The 18,839-nt window shown below is 37.6% G+C and overlaps 1 pseudogene; it reads right to left on the bottom strand.

The window, feature by feature from the left end:
- Positions 1 to 1,722: 1,722 nt before the first annotated feature.
- LOC120188095 lies at positions 1,723 to 10,722 on the bottom strand (annotated as a pseudogene).
- Positions 10,723 to 18,839: the final 8,117 nt, after the last annotated feature.

Below are 18,839 nucleotides of genomic sequence, written 5' to 3'. Positions count from 1 at the left end.
TATATTCACACTACAAACAGTTTACAATAAACGATTAGTCAAAGAAAACAAATAAAATGTGACATTGAGAAAAAACATATAACAATTATTATAAGTTAATAAACAAACACTGAAAGTTACAAATCTCCTTAAATGAATTCAACAATAGTCCTAGTTCACATAAAATTAGTTACTCCTCCCTGCTCGGATTAGCCATGAGATGTACTATATATGCTGCACAAAGAAGAATTGAAACCAAAGTCTATGACTCTCCACCAAATGCATCTAATGTCTAGGTAAGTAGCACCGACTTTACCTTACAGCAGATGCATCACCATCACTCAATTGTCCCTGCTGGTCGCCCTCCTCTTCACCCCTCATAGTTCGTAGAACAAATTGTTTGGCTTTGCGCTTTTGATTGTTGAAGAGGTCCCTAACGGAAGTAACAAATCCATCACCGGCGCTATCAACTGAACACTTAGGAAAGGCTATTTTCTGATCAGAAGCTTGGTCATTGTCAAGGAGATAGAATTCACCATCAGGAGCAGCAGTTGTAGTTGGTTGTTGACTGTGTCCCTTGTCTTTGAATTTCTTGACCTACCAAAATGTCAAATAATTAAAAGGAAGGTCAGAAGATATGCATTCCAAACTTTATGGTATAAACTAAGCTCATACATATTTGCAAATAATATGTTACTTGAGATCAGTGCGAGTGCTAGAAATGAATATAAATTCGGCACGGGTATATTCAAATTTTTTTAATAAGTTTCTTCATATAATCCCACACACATCTAATATGTGATGGTAGTGGATGCTTTAAGAAAATGAAGAAACCGAACAACTATTATCATAGTTTATTGTAAAATTAAGCATTAGAAATTTCCATGTCCTAATCCAACAAATAGGAGGGAGACAAGATTGTTACGTTCTAAGTAAGAGAAGATTCATAGTATGGAGATTTTAAGGTCGGTTTATAGGAGTATCATTAAGATCCCTTACATGCATTCCAGTTACAGACTTCAGGACTCCCCATATAACATGCTTCTTAACTCGAGAGATCAATCTCCTCCATGTTCCGGTGAACTCGACTCGGTGAAATGTATCCATAAGTAACTTGAGATTACTTACAACAAATCTGGACCCTTTGTACATTATTGACAGCTCAAACTAATGCAGAACAACAGAAATATAAGACAATAGAAACCAAATAATGGCAATACAAAACATGAGACAACCAATTAAATTAGTTGAACCACCTGACTTATCTTGATATTGCGAAATTCAATCAGTTTCGGAGGCCTAGGCTTTTTCTCTTCAATGGGTTGATCAGCTTTAGCAGATCGTGTGTCTTCAAGTAGGTCTGTTTTCGAAGATTGAGCTTGCATGAGATGTTCGGTAGCTATGGACTCTGCAACAACATCTTCCATTTTGTCGAAAGAAGATGTTCTCCTCAAGTGGGCTCTAGGTTTTTGGTCTGGCAATTTTGATGCCTGCAAGTGGGTTCCAGAAAGAGCTTATGCATTAGAAATATAAAGATCCAAAGCCTCTATAGAACCTAGTGGCTTAAACAAATCAATAAGTTTCAGCGTTAATACAAGTTACCAAAACATAAGGATGCTTATTTTGTTAGAATCAGTTGGCATATCAATAATGGACGGTCTTGATTTGTGTGATCCCTCATATTCTAGAGTATGCAGTAACAAACAGAAAGGTTGTTGAATTACCATAAAGTTGGCTAAAGATCTACTGAAACATTCTAGAGTATGCCCTTTTCTCCTGGTCTCGTCTATCGGCAACTTGCAGCAGTGTTTCAAACTCAATTACCTTCACAGGTAAAATCAACTGGAAGTACGAGGTGGAAAACATTAAATATTTATTCAGAGAAAGAATAGATTGATGTCAACCTTCTTCTTTGCAGCTGCAAGCTCTTTCTTTATTCCACCTGAGTAGAAGAAAACATGATATAAGATGAAGGTCATCCCGAATCTACTCAAAAGTATATAATTGAAGGACATTGATGAAGTAGAAGTAAGAATTATTGTAGAAACTAATTAAGTGATATAACATCAAGTTTTGTACTTAGGTTACAATCGTATGCAACTTTACTAGGTGACACAACATGGCACTCCATTAATCAAAAAGAAAACTTAGCAAGTCATTCGAAACCTCAAAATAGTAAAACAAAGAAAGAAAATAGAAGAGGGAAGGAGGGAGCATAGTAGGAGTTTCACAGCTTTTTTACTTGAGACAAGACTTTATAGACCATCATTAGGCTTTAATTCCGATGCCTTTTTAAAGCTCTCGACTGCAGCATCAATTTCATTTAGTGCCATGTGTGCCTGACATCAGTTAAATACAAAAGCAATTGAAGTAAAAAAAAGCCCGGATAAAAGTAAAACTAGTCATTTAATAGTTTAAACAACATGTATTCCAGTTAAAATAAGAGCATGCAGTTTATTTTGTTATAAACACACAAGGTTTTTCCCTCAAATCAATTAGTAAAATAAGAAACGACAATATTAGTTATGCTTGAAAAAGCACCGACAGTAGTCAGTAAAAAAAGCAAAGGTACAAACTAAATTAGAAATATGACCAGCGAAAAGAAATGGAAAAGAGAACAGACCAGGCAAAGTACGCGGTGCCAAGGAAGCAATAAACATGGTTTTGAATGTGTACAAATACTAAGCACTGACCTGGCATTGGCGAAAGAAAGCTTTCACATTATCTTCTCCATCACGAATTGCAAAGTCAGTATCCAGCAATGCTCCTTTTAGATCACCCAGTTTCAACTTGCAGGCCTAAAGCAGACAACATAGACAACAGTCATATGAAAAGAAACAAACATCACTAACCGAAAAAGGAATATAAGTGATTACAAATACTAACATAGAGGAACTCCCTATCATAACATGTTTTACTCAATGAATAAAGAACTAAAAATGAGAGAATGATTGGAATGATCTTGCCATACTAGATGCCTAAACCTTTGACTTATTGATGATCTAATAATTTCAAATAAAAAATCTTACAAAACTATTTGTAAATATCTGAGACTTGGTCTTCCGCAAAGATGATCTCTTCTCTGTGTGATGACAAATTAGAAAGAAAGCAAAAAGGTCAACAGAATAACTAGAGGATTAATGGCAATAAAATCATGATCATCAAGCAACTAAATTATGCACCTTGATTAATGGCCTCCAGGTCCCAGCAGACATCCAAATAGAGCAAAGCCTTCCGATATTTCCTAAGAGCAATCTTATAGTCTTGTTTCTGTAAGAGGGAACAACTAGGAATATCTACTAACACTGTAGCAGTAAATCAAATTCTAAAGAAAAGTACTAAAGCTATCGGTACTCGGCAGTCTAGTGTATGGTAGAAAATGTGCCATCATTATGCAGCCATAACACAGAGAGTATAATGCAAACTCATTCATAATAATGTAAAATGTGTAATATACAAAAAAAAAAGGGAAATGAAGCAAATTATATGAAATACATTGTATTGCTCATTTCCAAAAGCTTTGATAGAGTCAACTGCCATCATCCACCAAGTAATGTCATTCATTTTTTTGTCAAGGTCAGCTGGCGATATATATCAAAATCCTTAAAAAAATTAGATACTCTGTCATCTGCCCCCTCATGAATTTCTCCACAATCTTCAATTATAATATCTTGAGTGGGGTAATCACCATCCTCAGTAGCAACATGTTCGATAGATCGAACAACACCCATTCCTTTTAAAACCTTCCCAAAAACCACATGTTTCCCATCGAGATGAGATGTTCGAGTAGTTGTAATAAAGAATTGAGACATATTGGTGTTAGGCCCCATATTAGCCATAGATAACATTCCTTTTCTTTCATGTTTTAACTCAAAGTTTTCATCTTCAAATTTCATGCCATAAAGGGATTCTCCCCCTGTTCCGTCACCAGCTGAAATATCCCCACCTTGTATCATAAAACCTCGGATAATGCGATGAAAGCGCACACACTGTAAATAATGCAAGATATGAAATCGAGAAAGTGAAGAAGTAATTAGGGTTTTGGCCGCTGAAGCTGAATGCCAAAGCAAAATAAAAAAATGCATGTGTGAATGGCGAACGAGGAAGGGTTTAATTTGCGTGATATCACTAGAAACACACATTGTTTCTCCCGTTGCAATAGAGAAAGAGTTTAACATACAAATTCGTAAAACCAGAAACCCAAATTGAATGGTGGAATAGAGAACGAGGAATACCTGTGGAAACCCTTGAATTTTGACTGATATTGCATTGTAATTAAAGATAAAATTATGGGGGGAAATTAAAAGAAGAATTTTAGAAGAGGGAAAGCATGCTTACGTGATGAAAATTATGGAGAAATTAAAAGACGAATTTGAGAGATGACACACAATGAAAAGTGTCATCCGTGTGTTTGCTAAATTTTTTGGATTATGACTATTAAATACGTTACACATTATTGTAAGTCATAAAGCATTCAGATTTTAAAAAACATTACATTTTTTTATGACACACATGTTTTGCAAGTCATAAATTAGCGTGTGTCATCGTTCATGTGTCATTAAAGGTATATTTTCTTGTAGTGAGGGTTGTATATCTAGGCTTTGGGGTCCTTTTGGGTTAGTTTAGGAGGCCAACGTGTGCGACGGCCGAACGGCAGCCGGAGGGTATGCCAAAACAAACTGAGAGATATGAGACTCTCTCTCTTCCCCTTTTTTTTCTTGTTTTTGGTTCAAATGAAAAAAAGAATAAGTTGTATTTATAAAACAAGTTTAGGGTAAAATTGCTCTTAAGTCCCTCAACGTTCGACGTATTTTTGCAAAAATGTCACTGGAAATGGCCTATTTAATAATTTGTCTATTTATGTTTGTGTTATATAATTTTTGGTTTAATTTATTTTTTGTCCCCCTAGTTTAGTTGTGTTTGTGCTATAAGAAGTCTTAAATAACTGCATCTCTAGCCTTTACCTTTTGTTGAGCTTGTTCCCAACGGAAACGCCACTGAAGTCCTCCATCAAAAGGAACAATTTGGAGTTCATTTGCTTGTTTCTTGAATTTGTCCACAATGATCTCCAATTCTGCTATAATCCTATTCCCGTTTCTTTGAATGAACTTTTCGAGATAATTTACCTTCTGATGTATTTGAAAGGCTGACTCTTGATGTATTTGATGAAGACCTGATCCATTCTGATTCCTAGAGTAGTGTACTTCTCAATTGTGGGCACCACATCTTCTTGGTTGAAGGTAAAGCAATTATATCTCAGATTCCAAAATTACATCAGGGCTCGAATTAGGGGTTCGTCTATCTTGACATAGAGCATATGTGCGATATCACCGTATCGTTGGCAAAACTTTTGTTTCCTGTTAGCTTTCCAACTTTCATAAATATTCCACAATTCTTGAGTATCATTTTTTTAGGCTGATGGGAGCGTAGCCAGCCATGTTTGACACAAAGTTGTCTTGCAGACTGTCCCTTTTTTCCTTCTGAGTCATTTCGGACCATAGTCGTACTTCTACATTCTTGACCTCTTGCATTATAATTCCTTTGTCCATTAATGCCAACTATCCGGTTTTAACGAACACTTTTTCTAGATCAACACCTCTTTAAATGATGCAAATGATAAAAAAATAAAAATAAGACAAAGATGAAAGGAAATTATTAAAGTAGAAATAATAATTAAAAATAATAATGAAAAATAAAAATTCTTAGTAAAGTAGAAATAATAATGAAAAATAAAAATTCCTACCCCATATGATATTTACCTCACATGCTTTTTATTCCTACCCGGACATGATCTCTATCTCGTATGAACAAACCCTAACTGCATATATTTCTAATTCGCATGCTTTGAACAGAAACTAAAGAAGGAAATAACTCAAGCAACCTAGGTTTTGAAATGGAGTTTCGGGGTGGGCTTTAATTCCTTGCAACATCCCGGTTTAGATTCTAAAAAAGGTACCCGAGTTCTCCTTGCTGGTGCCCTCTTGGGCTTGCCAGACCCTCAGTCCTAAGCTCATTATAAGCTTATGTGGACCAAGTTAAACTCGAAAGAACACATTCCCTTATGTCTGTACGGAGAATAAATTCACAGGAAGACATAAGGTATATGAATCCCAAAAGTTACTTGCTAAGCCTATATGGAGAATAAATTCCCACGAAGGCGTCGCTTTCACTCCCACTTACAAAAACTGAAATCATTATAAAACATTAGTACAACTATTTATTTGGAAAAATAATCAAAGGTAAATAATAAAAATTGAAAAGATAAAATATAATTTAAACTTACAATTTTCGCGTAAGAAGACAACCGAAAATTAATTTTGGCCTGACTCACTTACCTGTCCCTAGCGGAGTCTCCAAACTGTCGTAAACGTCCTTCGGGTGGGCCTAGAATCGGGTTCTGACTTAATTTGATGTGATGGAGCCGTCACCGATCATTTTAAATTAGGTTGATCGAACACCTTAGCTTACCTTTTATTTGATCTATGTTTTACCAAAAATTTCTCAGATTCGAGAGTTGATTACAGTCAATGAAGGATTAACACCCCTATAATGCCCTTTCGGTACCCATTTAATTTCTCGATTATCTTAATGGCAAAAATTAAAATTAAAATTAAAATTTGAAAGTTTGACCCGAATTACTTACCTTTGATAAAGTTAAAATTACCCTAAAAAGTCAAATTAATGTTAAATAAAACAAAATAAAAAGGGTATTAAATTATAAAAAAACAATCATTAAAGAATGATTGAATTGGAAATGATTTAAAATTGAGGGTCAAATTGATGTTAATTGAAAGATGCAAAGGAAAAAATGAAAGTTAGAAGGCCAATTTGCAAAATATAAGAAATATAAACGGTGACTAAATTGAATTAATTTGAAATTCAAGGGTAAATTTACAATAGGTGACCAAAATGAACTACGCATCAAACGTTCAGGAACTATGGAAATAATTTAACTATTTCATAATTGCACAATGGCCCTCCCTTTAAATATCCCTTAAAACCCAAAATATCATTCATTTTCAAACACTTCTCAAATATTAACCCTCAACTTTCTCTCAACCTGATCCCCACCGGCCAAAGGTCGGCCACCCGCCGCCTGGACTACCGCTTTCAGTGGCCAAAAAAATCTAAACTACCCTCTTTTGACTCACATCAGCACCCCAAAAACCAATCTAGCTTCAAAATATCAAAATAATGCCTCAATCTAAGTATATACATGCCTAAATTTTCGTCTTTTTTTACCTTTGTCCGACGTGGCTCTTTGTTTTCCAGATGACCTGTCCGCTCTTTGTGAGTACTAAATATGGGTGCGGATATGTGTGCAAGTATACACAATCGAACAAGTAATAAAATGATAAGTCGAGTATCGTCTCCACAGGGAATTAGGGAAATCAAATAGGTTTGTCAAGGCACTTTACTTTGTCACCTAAGTAAAGTTAGTGATGGTATATACAAATGATAATATTGTGGCAAAATGGAATGACTAATGTGGAAATGGAATGATGGTGGTGTAATAGTAATTGGATATGTCGTGAAAAATGAAATTATAATACGTGCAAGTAAAATGGAAATGTCAAGGCAAAATAAAAATACAAATACTGGATTTAATTTATATGACTTTAGCTTTCTCACACAACTAGCAGCAATGAAAATGAACGATGGGAGTCACTAGGAAAACCTAAGTCTATTTCTCTGAATGGTATTTCCTCTATTCTTAACCTACCCGACAGAGTCTACTAAAGTTCCCTAACCTATCTCTAGGAAGGGACTCGACAGATTAAATATGCCCTGGCAAATTCGATTGGCGTAAACCCCTACAGTGATCCTATTGATTCAGATAACATGATATGTCTCGGCAATACCTTTTTGCAGCAGCATTAACATCTAACCTATCGGTTATGTTCTACTCCTTTTAGTCGAATGAAATACTATTCTTATCTCTAAGATGAATTAGGCCTAGTTACTGTCTAGAACCCTAATGAGAGTAGCCTTTCCTCCCTAGCTTCTCTCGAAGACTAAAGATATTTTTTCCTAGGCATTCTCTCGAACCCTAAACACCTTCTAAGGAAAGGCTACTATCGTAGCTCCTACAATCTTAAAGCATTAAGTTTCATAAACAAAACAGATTAAAACATAATGAAACAACCATTCATTGAAAATAAAACTTAGACATCCAAGCGAACTCCCACCAAATAGGATTAGTTCATGGTGGGGTTCGAAATAAACAAGTTCAAGACAAGTTTCATTTGTTCCTTACAACCCAATGACAAAATATGAAAGAAAATAATTGAGGGGAGGAGAGAAAGCCTTCGACGTGCACTGCCCAATGCTCCTCTCGACCACCAAGAACTGCTCCCAGCTTACTGGCTCCTCTAGGATGCTCAGAACGCCACTCCCTTCTGCTAGTCAAGGAGAAATACCACGACAAGACGGATTGACTAAGAGAGGTGAGACCTTCTCACTCTAACGTTTTTAAGCTCAAACTAATGTTTAACTAAAGTCTCTAATAATGTGGTTTCATCCTCTATTTATAGGGGAAAATTAACCATTGAAATAAGAATTGACTTCCCCTAAACCATGGTTAACTTTGCTTAGGAGTCAGGCAAGACAGGTGATGATAAAGCCTAGGCAGCTGGTTGAGTGACCGACATAATCCCGTGACAGAAACCCAAGGACAGACAGGATTTGCAGGGTCAAGTGGTGTCATCAGCAGAACCGACTGGCATCCCTCCAGGCAAATCTTCGAGGTGGATTTCTCGGGCAGAGCTCTCGAATAGCTGGATACAGCTGGCTTCAAAAATAACTTACCGTACTTTAAGCACTTTTGAAATGCCGGTTGAACTTGGCAAATTCATTTTGCTCAGCAATCTCCTTATGTCACGGTATTTTCTTTCCTCTTTTCCTTGCTCTCAATACCTACACATCATCACACAAGTACCTTTCCCATAACGTAGCACCGCTGTAAAAATAAAATGCCACGGCAAACCTAAATCCACCACATGCAACTAAATGCTTCTAAATGCATCTACATGGTCCTAAATGAGCCTTTAAACATTCAATAACTTAAGTTAAAAGGCCCCAAAATATGGCCTTTTACGGAGTTATCACACCCCCAAACTTAAGCTATTGCTTGTTCTCAAGCAATGGATAGTAATAAGCAAAACAAATATACCAGGACAAGTTCAGAAGCATAATAGTCTTATGGGATAAAATTTTAGCCCTCAGCACATATGGCCTCAACATGCTAGACTAGGTTTGAGAAAACTAGTATTATCCCCTAGGGCAAGATTCTTTGTGTGGGTGTGTGCGTGTTGTATCCAGTCCATGCTTAACAAATTTAAAAATCTTCTAAGCAAGCTTTCCTAATTTGCCATGACATTTTCTAAATCATCTCCCACCTTGCCTTTCTTTTCTTTTATTAGTTCTGCTACGAGGGGAGTCAGCCCATCACTCTATCATCCCATACTCTAGGTGAAAGGGAGCATACCTTCCACCACCGAGCTAGTCAGATAGAGTCATCCCATGACATCTTTCATTCACTCATATGTCATGGCATAGCGGAGTGTCCCTCTACAGATATGCCTAGGCATTTATTCATAACCTTATATTTTTTTCAGCTTTCATCAGTCAAAGTTTTATGCCAAGACATTTTAAGAATTCTCTTATAAAAAATTTCTAAGTTTCTCAAGCATGGAAAACATACAATCGTGTATTCAAGGTTTCAAAGAAACAAGTCCTAGGGTTGGTTCTATCATCCTCAACCAGTCATGTACATTCTATTCTAGCCATTAAATTCATCATCATCGGGTATCCTTAACTAATTCCAGAAAACTATTCAGGCAATTACTAATGCCATGGCATATTTAATTTACTATTACTATCATGCAGTGATGCGAGAACCCTACTTCCCCCAAACTTGAGAGAAGCATTGTCTCCAATGCTTACTAAAACTAAGGAAAATAAAACTACATGCTATGAATGCAATGCAAATGAAAGGTACCTTGTTTTTAAACGGGTGGTGGTGCAGCGGTTGCGCGGCGAGTGCGTTTTCATAGCTTGGCAGGGCTAGAGTGCTCTGAGTCAGACACAGGTTCGGCTGGAGGAGTGCTAGGTCCTTCTGGAATGGCTGGGAGTGGGGGCTCCTGATGCTAAGATGCCTTCTTAAGGCGACGTCGGCTCCTACACAAAGGAGCTTGCCGTGGCATCTCGAATTATACTCATCGGTTGACTCATTGGGTTGTGGTACTTCTGGGTGTTTGGCCGCCAAAGGTTCAACAAGTTGTGCTGGCTCCGGGATATTAGCGAGTTGGAGGTTGGCTTCTTGATCTGCATCGGGTGCTACAACATGGACTGGGTCAGGATCATCGGTCTCTTCGGCATCAGCAGGCTCTTCAGGTTCAGCAGGTTGGAGACTCTCTGCACCATGCGATTGAGGGACATCGTATGAGTAGGACGATTTGCTTCTTCAGATGCCTCAGCATCCTCATTCGGTGGCATGAGTATGTCCGGGAAGACAGGAATAGTGAAGTTCATGTGCGGAAGGAATTCCATCAAGGCACTGGCGTGAAATTCATCTTGGCATTTGGCATAGGCGAAATATATCATCAGTTTGTCACACAACTGCCCTACATGATCTTGAGTGCGTTGGACTGCTTGTGCCAGTGCATCTGAATTTGCCTTGGCATGTGGAGATAGTGATACGCGAGATGTGGATGCCTCTTTTTCCTTCCCTGTTGAAAACATTTTGATGTTTCGATATAACAAATTAAATTAAAAGAATTTTAATTTTGAAAATGATTTTTCTAAGCATATTCGATATATTAAATCGAATATCAAAATATTACTCAAAGTATTTCAAAGTTCATTTTAAATCCTTTATAAAGTGTAAAATTAAGTTTTATTCTTAAAATAATTTCAAAACCATTTTACAAAGTATTTCGAACCGTTTCAAAGCCAAAAATTACAGTTTGCCCAGAGGGAACCGATTCCCCCCCAAGGGGGTACCGATTCCCCCTGAATGGTTTTGCTCCGAGAAATAATAGTGTGCTCGGAGAGAACTGATTCCTCCCAGGGGGTATCGATTCCCCCCACTGTTCAACGGTCGAATATTTGAATTTTACACTTAGGGAACCAATTCCCCATGAGGGGGTACCGATTCCCCCCGCGCTCCAAGCAGAAATATTAATTGTTTTCACACTTAAACGGATCCAATAACTTCATTAATTATCCCCAATGTTCAGAAGTGATTCAAGGTGTATTTAAGCAAGCTTAGAAGCCATTGATCAATAACAAGAAACATCAAGCAACTAGAATCAAGAGAGAATCAAAGAGAAAGCATCAAACCTCAAGTTTATGCATTTCAAGCCTATTTTTCATTCAATATTCATTTTGCTTTCAAGAACACTACTTGTACTCAATTGTATTCATTCTTGAGTGTTCTTTTCTTTGTTCTATAATTGTGCAAACAATCTACCTTGTGAGGAATTCCTTGTAAGTTTGCAAATTTGTAATCTTCTCTTTGGGAAAGAGTGTTCTCAAGAATTGGGGTATATTCTTGAGGGTGTTGTAAGGTTATCTCTTTGGCCTCAAAAGAAAGAACAAATTAGTGATATTTTTGGAAAATCCTTAGTGTGTATAGCTAAGGTAGTGGACGTAGACTTTGATTGAGAAAGTTGAACCACTCTAAATCGATGTGCAATTACTTTCAATTTTCTGCAAAAGCTTCCACAAAATTTTAATTGCCAATTCACCCCCTCTTGGCCGATTCTGTCAATCGATTAACTCAATAATTAGCATCAGAGCCTAACTCATTTGAAGGTTTAATTGCCTCTTGAGTTGATTCGGAAAGATTTATATCGATAATCAAAGTCATCAATGGCCTCTACTTCAAACTTCGACTCTGGTCTCGATTCGATGCCCGTCAACAAGCCTCCTTTCTTTAATGGGGCTAACTATGCCTATTGGAAAAATAGGATGATGTACTTCATTTAAGCAAGTGACATGGGAGCATGGAATGCCGTAGAAGAAGGATACATCAAGCCTCTCACTCATCCAAGATTGTGGAGTGAAGGAGAGACAAGAATGTTCCAGCTCAACTCCAAAGCCATCCATATCATATTTTGTGCTCTTGGACCAGATGAATATGGAAGAGTTTCATCTTGTACAACCGTCAAAGAAATATGGGACAAACTTCAAGTCACTCATGAAGGTACCGATGAGGTAAATAAATCTAAAATTAGTATTCTAATGCATAGCTATGAAAATTTTAGGATGAAACCAAATGAAGATATCAAAGCTATGATGGATAGATTTTCAACGATTGTCAATGGTCTCAAATTATATGGAAAGATCATTTCAAATGAAAAGCCTGTGAGGAAGTTAGTCTACTCCCTTCCAAAATCGTGGCAATCAAAGAAGACGGCAATCATTGAGTCTAAGGACCTAACGTCCTTAACTCTTGAAGAACTAATCGGTTTCCTTCTCACTCATGAAATGATGCTTGAAGATGAAGTGGACCTCGATAAAATTGACGAGACACCAAAGGATAAGGAGAAGAAGAAAAACATTGGAGTTGCTCTCAAATCCACAAAAGATGAGAGTGATTCAAATGACGATGAAGATGACGAGGAAATGTCATTATTTGCCAAACGATTCATAAAGTTGATGATGCCCAACCGAGGAAGAAAATTCAAACGTCATGAAGGCTTCAAAATTGAATCGAAGGAGAAAGACCTGATCATTTGTTATGAATGCAAAAAGCAAGGGCATGTCAAATATGATTACCCACAATTGAAGAAAAAGGTTCAATCCAAAAAGAAGCACAAGGCTCATATAGCTACATGGAGCGATGAAGAAGGTTCTGATGAAGAGGAACAAGAAGTTGCAAACTTGTGCTTGATGGCTATCGGGGAAGATTCTACGGTAACCTCTAACTTATTCACTTAGATGAATTATCTTATGATGAGTTATTAGAGGATTATAATGGGTTGGCTTCGGATTATAAGACTCTATTTTCAAAATACAAAAATGATATTTCAAAATTGAAAAACGAAAATAGTCTTATATCCAAGACCAACAATGAGCTTGAAAGTAAGATCAAAGAATTGCAAATCAAAATTAATGATTTTGAAAAGAAAACTACTGATTTGCATAACTTACTTTCAAAAGTTCATGATGATCATCAAAAGAAGATTGATGATCTTAAAACTTCTTTTAATAAGGTTGGAACAAAAATTTTTGAAAAAGGTGAGAATTCAAAATCCAACTTTGTTAAGAAAAGTTTTAGAAGCTACAATCATAGAAGTCCTCAACGAACATTGAATGGTAAAATTGTTAGGAGTATATGGTTCCTAAAGAATTCATTACTACTAAAGATAAGGATGTCCTTCATAAATGGATACCAAAGGGGACAAGGATTTTAGAAACTAATGAATATGGACCCAAAAGAATTTGGGTACCAAAAATTAGAAATTAATCTATGTTTGTAGGAAAAGGAGCATTGCTACAAGGCACGGGAAACAAATCCAAATTCATGGTACCTTGATAGTGGATGCTCGAGACACATGACCGGAGACAAAAGCCGATTCATAGAGCTTAAAGCCAAAAATGGAGGAGAAGTGACTTTTGGTGATAATTCAAAAGGTCACATTGAAGGTATTGGTACTATAGGTAATACATCTTCCATACAAATTAAAAATGTGTTATATGTGAATGGATTAAAGCATAATCTATTGAGTATTAGTCAATTATGCGATAAGGGATTCAATGTCATGTTTGAAATTAATGGTTGTAAAGTCATTGACATTGCATCTAATCAGATTATGCTTGTTGGTCATAGAATAGGAAACATATATATGGTGCATTTAGATTCTATTGATATGACTAATTTGTGCCTACTTGCTAAGGATGAGCATGATAGTTGGTTATGGCATAGGAGACTAGGATATGCTAGCATGAGTGTTTTGCAACGGTTAGTTCAAGGAGAATTGGTTCGAGGGCTGCCTAAACTAAAATTTGATAATGATAAAATCTGTGATGCTTGTGCTAAAGGAAAATAAAAGCGAGTTTCTTTTAAATCCATTAATGATGTATCAACTAGTAGAGTATTACAATTGATCCATATAGATCTTTTTAGGCCAACTAGGACTACTAGCTTGGGTGGAAAACAATATGCATTTATCTTGGTAGATGACTATTCTAGATATACTTGGGTTCTATTCTTAAGTACTAAAGATGAAGCATTAGAAAATTTCATCACATTTTCAAAAGTAATCCAAAACGAAAAAGGTTACTCTATCACTAGTGTTAGAAGTGATCATGGCACTGAATTTGAAAATCTTGGATTTAATGAGTTTTGTAATTCTAATGGTATTAGCCATACTTTTTCAGCACCTAGAACCCCTCAACAAAATGGAGTTGTTGAGAGGAAAAATTGAACTTTAGAAGAAATGGCTAGAACCATGCTTTGTGAAAATAATTTGCCAAAATATTTTTGGGCGGAAGCCACAAATACCGCCTGTTATGTTGTAAATCGAGTAATGATTAGGCCAATTTTAAAGAAAACTACATATGAAATATTTAAAAATAAAAAGCCTAACATTAGCTATTTTCATCCTTTTGGATGTAAATGTTTTATTTTAAACAACGGTAAAGAAAACCTTGGCAAATTTGATGCTAAAAGTGATGAAGGAATTTTTCTGGGTTATTCATTAAATTCTAAAGCTTATTGAGTATTTAATAAAAGAACTTTAGTTGTAGAAGAGTCTATACATGTTGTTTTCGATGATAATCTCCTTCCGAGGAAGGATTCACCCCCCTCTTGGCCGATTCTATCAATCGATTAACTCAACATTCCCCTTTTCTTCCTCCAATCCCAACAACAATGGGATTTTTGTTTTGATGATCCCAGCAATACCGGTAAAATCTCATCAAACATTTCTTCGAGAACCTTCTTTTTACGGCATAATGCGGTGATAAGATTTGGAAATACCAAGGCACTTGCAGGGAGCTTCAGGCACAGATGAACCTGCTCCACTATAATCTGCCCTACATCAATGGCTCGCCCAAAGATGATCGAGTGAAGCAGAAGCATTCACTGGCAAGTCACTGTCGTGTTATGGGAAGTGGGTAAAAGTTTGTTTTTCATGAAATGATTCCACAACTTCACTTGTGGAAGGAGCCTCTCCCGATCCACGGTCTTGCGGCTCATTTGCTGCCCATTCCATTGTGTGTCTGGAAGACAGAGATCCTCCAGTATGCCTTGGTAAGTTTCGTTGTCAGCTTCTTGCGCAAAAGATGTATGATGATCTACAGTACCCTGCAGTTTAAAGTAACGGTTAATGGTAGTAGGAGTAAAACGAATAAAAATGTCGCGAACCATCATGGCATGCTGGTTTGGCTCGGATATGTTGGAGTAAAACTCCTTCACTAGAGTAGTGTTAACGGCTGCGGGTTGCTTGGCAAATTTCTACCACTTATGCGTGGTAACAATGTCGAGAACCTCACTCCCTAAGGCATCATCCTCTTCCTCGGATAAGACAAACCCCAACTCGAAAAAGACTCGCCAATTCTTGATTGTTTGTAACCGTTCGCGGGCAAAATCATCCACAAATCGTGGTGGCGAAGGTGGCGCAGGGGGACGAGAACGAACCATCGTTAAAAGAGAAAAGGAGAAAAGAAAGAAAATGCTTGTGGTTTTAGGCGGTTATGGCGGTTTCAGTCAAAGAGAGAAGAATAAGATAAGATAGAAAAAGTTAAGGGGAAAATGAAAAGGAAATGAAGATAAAACAAGAAATGAGATTATGTGGGGGATAAAAGGAGAAATGGTGGGGTCTAGGCGGGAAGAAGACAAAAATTAAAAGTTAAAAAAAATTAATCCTAGGTAAAAGTGAAAAAGTTCCCTCCTTTTACTATTCACTTTTATCGCCCAACTTTCACAAGCTTCCTCCATACTATTCACGTGATGGTCATGTGGGAAGTATCTTGCACAAAAATAAAATAAACATAATTAATTAAAAATGAAATAAACTAAAATAATGGAGAGTAAAAATTATTTATGCACAATAGTAAATTTAAAATGTCATGGCATCCTTAAGATGCCGGACCCGTGTTGACATCGTGCAAGAGCAGCGCTGATTTGTCACGTGCAGGTGGGATTCCTTTGTAGGCCTTCAGGCGCTGACCATTGACTTTAAAAATGGATTCATCGTCCATGTTCTTGATATCAATAAACATGGTGAACTTCAAATGGTCCCGACCAGCGTGACTTTAGTTTTTCAAGGAAGAGTTTAAGCCTTGAGTTGAACAACAATACTTTCTGGCCTTTATGAAAATATCGTGGCAAAAGATTTTTGTCATGCCACTTCTTAGTCTTTTCCTTGTAGAGCTTGGCATTTTCATATTCTTGTGCTCGAAACTCCTCCATTTCATTTAAATCGAGCAATCGTTTCTCCCCAGCGAGTTGTGCGTCGAAGTTCAACTTCTTAATTGCCCAGTATGCCTTGTGTTCTAATTCAACTGGGAGGTGGCAGGCTTTTCCATATACCATATTAAAATGCGACATTCCCAGAGGCATTTTAAGTGTCGTCCTATAGGCCCATAATGCTTCATCGAGCTTGGGAGACCAGTCCTTCCTTCGAGGGTTCACCACCTTTTCAAGGATTTGCTTGACTTCGCAATTGGATACTTCAGCTTGCCCATTCGTCTGCGGGTGATATGTCGCGGCAATCTTATGTCGCACTCCATATTTATGCAATGCCTTGGCAATTAATCTATTGTCGAAATAGGTGCCCTCATCGCTAATGATGGCTCTCGGTACTCCAAATCACGTGAATATGTTCTTGTGAAGAAACTTGAGCATCGTTTTCGAGTCGTTCCTCGGCGTAGCAATTACTTCAACCCACTTCGAGATATAATCCACCGTAAGCAAAATGTATAAATCCCCAAAAGAAGATGGGAATGGTCCCATAAAATCAATGCCCCAAACATCGAAAAGTTCTATCTCCAAAATATTTTGCAGCGGCATTTCATGTCGTCAGGAAAGGTTTCCAGTGCGCTGGCATCTGTCGCACGATTTGTAAAATTTGTGGGCATCTTTAAATAATGATGGCCAATAGAAGCCCGATTTGAGGACCTTTGCAGCAGTCATCGAACCTCCAAAATGCCCTCCACAGGTTGTTGTGTGGCAATGGTGTAAGATATTGCATTGCTCCTCTTCGGGGACACACCGCCTAATCATTTGATCGACACATTGCTTGAACAAGTACGGCTCATCCCAAAAGTCGAACTTGGCATCATGCAGAAACTTCTTCTTGCCCTGGCTATTTAGTTCATAAGGAGAACACCGCTAACAAGAAAATTAACAAGGTCAACGTACCACGGAATTGCCGTGACATATAAAATTTTCTCATCAGGGAATTCTTCTTTAATATAAAAAATGTCATGGCATTCTGAAACATTCTCTAGCCTAGATAGGTGGTCTGCAACCTGATTTTCAGTACCTTTCCTATCAACTACCTCTAAGTCGAATTCTTGCAATAGTAATATCCATCTTATCAGTCTAGGCTTGGCATCTTTCTTGTTCACTAAATATTTTATAGCGGAATGATCGGTGTGAACTATGACCTTTGTGCCTATCAAGTATTGCCTAAACTTGTCAAATGCAAATACCACGACAAGTAATTCTTTTTCAGTAGTAGTGTAATTCAATTGTACATCATTTAAGGTACGGCTAGCATAATAAATCACATGAAAAATTTTACCTCTACGTTGTCTGAGCACAACTCCTACGGAAAAATCACTTGCATCGGACATTAATTCGAACGGTACCGTCCAATCTGGGGAAACTACGATCGGCACAGAGATAAGTCTTTGCTTCAGCTCTTTGAATGCACCATGGCATTTTTGATCGAACACAAATGGTTGATTTTGTTGCAGCAGGGTCCACAAGGGCTTGGATACTACGGATAAGTCCTTGATGAATCTTCGATAAAATCCAGCATGTCCAAGGAAACTCCGAATGCCCTTGACCGAGTTTGGTGGGGGAAGTTTCTCGATCAACAGTGGCATTTTTCCCAATTTAGTACAAGATCATCCTCTTCGCACCGCTTCAATACCTTTGCCAAATTTCCGAGGCATTTTTGAAAGTCGTCACCAGAAACGGAAAAATCATCCATAAAAATTTCAATATAATCCTCAACCATGTCAGAGAATATGGCTTGCATGCAGCGCTGAAAGGTTGTTGGGGTATTACAGAGTCCAAAAGGCATTCTGCGAAAAGCGTAAGTGCCATAGGGGTACGTGAACGTGGTCTTCTCTTGGTCCTCTGGTGCGATGGCAATCTGGTTATACCCCGAGTAACCATCCAAGAAATAGTAAAATGCCTTTCCAGCAAGTCGATCCAGTATTTGATCGATGAACGACAAAGGGAAGTGATCCTTCTTGGTGGCCTTGTTAAGCTTGCGATAGTCCATGCAAATTCGCCATCCGGTGACCGTGCGAGTAGGTATCAATTCGTTGTCTTCACTCATCACCACAGTCTTGCCTCCCTTCTTGGGCACACATTGAACGGGACTTACCCACGAACTATCCAAAATGGGGTAAATTACTCCCGCATCAAGCCATTTAAGAATCTCCTTCATCACAACTTGCTTCATGATTGGGTTCAATCTTCATTGTGGCTCTATGGATTTGCCATGGCATTCCAGCAGGATTTTGTGCATGTAGATTGTTGGACTTATTCCCTTAAGATCTGCCATCGTCCATCCTAACGTTTTCTTATACTGTGACAAAACACTTAACGAACTCGATTCTTGGTTAGGAGTAAGGGCAGAGGAAACAATCACAGGCAAAGTTTCATTACT

This window comes from Hibiscus syriacus, unplaced genomic scaffold (assembly GCF_006381635.1).
Source record: "Hibiscus syriacus cultivar Baekdansim isolate YM2019G1 unplaced genomic scaffold, ASM638163v2 tig00116938_pilon, whole genome shotgun sequence".
Taxonomy (NCBI): domain Eukaryota; kingdom Viridiplantae; phylum Streptophyta; class Magnoliopsida; order Malvales; family Malvaceae; genus Hibiscus; species Hibiscus syriacus.
The sequence above is the reverse complement of the archived record's forward strand: the minus strand, read 5'-3'. Positions and strand labels throughout refer to the sequence as shown.